Source organism: Polistes fuscatus, unplaced genomic scaffold, assembly GCF_010416935.1.
Source record: "Polistes fuscatus isolate 324 unplaced genomic scaffold, CU_Pfus_HIC Scaffold84, whole genome shotgun sequence".
NCBI classification, from domain to species: domain Eukaryota; kingdom Metazoa; phylum Arthropoda; class Insecta; order Hymenoptera; family Vespidae; genus Polistes; species Polistes fuscatus.
Window position 1 is genome coordinate 58,897 of NW_025113167.1, and position 1,477 is coordinate 60,373.

The window sequence follows — 1,477 nt, forward strand, 5'->3', positions numbered from 1 at the left end:
TGCTAAAGGCTCACGCTTTCTCTAGATTAACTGCCTTTCTTGATCACCAAGCAGTCGTACGAGTAAGAAGGTCGGTTTAACCTGTCCTCACTAACATTGGATAAAGAACATGCAGCAATATTGCCACGACACTCCTCAAGCTTTATTATGCTTATCATAGAACACTCGACTCTACGTACATCATGAAGGCATTTAAATCACTCTTATTGACACAAGCTAATCATACTGGATTCTTGGAGGTAGAACTTCAATCAAAACCCTCATTCTCCGCTGCATATCTTGCGGGCAACAACAGGAAATTCGTGCGCAGCGATTGATGGGACAGCTGTCTGTCGTGCGTGTCACACCATCACTACTATTTGCTCATACCAGCGTTGATTAAGCTGGTCCACTCACAATCAAATGCTTAAAATGCCGTGGTGAAAAATCAACGAAAGTTTGATCTGCATCTTTGTATGTCTTACAACGACAGCTGTGCACCTCGAGACTGTCAGTGACCACTCAATTGTGATGGCTTTATCGCAACATACAGAAAATTTACAGCTAGAAGAGGCATCTCACGCGACCTGTGTTCAGACTGCGACACAAATCTCGTAGGCGCAGGCTCAATGTTAAAACCAATGTTTACTCGATGCACTCAGGAACATCATGCTATCTTATCAGTACTTTAAACCGACTTCATTTAGTGACATTTCAAACCAACCTACTGTACCACACATGGGTGGCAAATAGGAAGCGATAGTGAAGTCAAGCAAATTTTTACTTCGACGCACGATAGGAGATTCAGTACTCAAATTCAAGTAACTAACAATTCTGCTTTTACAAGTTGAAGCAATATTAAACTCAAGGCCACTTGAACCACTCAGTGATTAGCCCGACGATGTGTCTGCACTCACACACGGTCACTTCCTAATCGAGAGCGCATTTTCATCTTTACTAGAACCATCTTTGTGGGATTTGAACATTGATAGCCTTTCCAGATGACAACCCATTCAACAGAAGTTCCAACAATTCTGAGATCAATGGACCACTCAATATCTGCAGCGCACGGAATCAATCTCAAAGTGGCATTATCTGTCTAACAACATCAACGTAGGCTCATTAGTTCTTATCACTGATGAGAGATTCCCACCGAGCAAGTGGCCTTTAGCTATTGTCACAACTCTCCATCCTGGCAAGGACGGGCTTATCAGGGTAGTAACATTGAAGATTGCCAACTCAACACTCACATAACCAATTGCAAAGTTCGCATCTCTTACAACTTAGTCCTAGGATCACCTTAGCAAATACATCAGAAACCCAATTGCTGATGACGGGAGAATGTTCGGAATCAGCCTTGTTGCTGACATAAGTTGAGCGAACATCGCAATCGGACCGCATGAGGGTAGCGCCTCCCGGCGAAAACTCTTTTATCTTGATGATTGATAACTGGATCCTATACTTCGCGATCTCGATGCTCGGGTTCGAATGATCTATC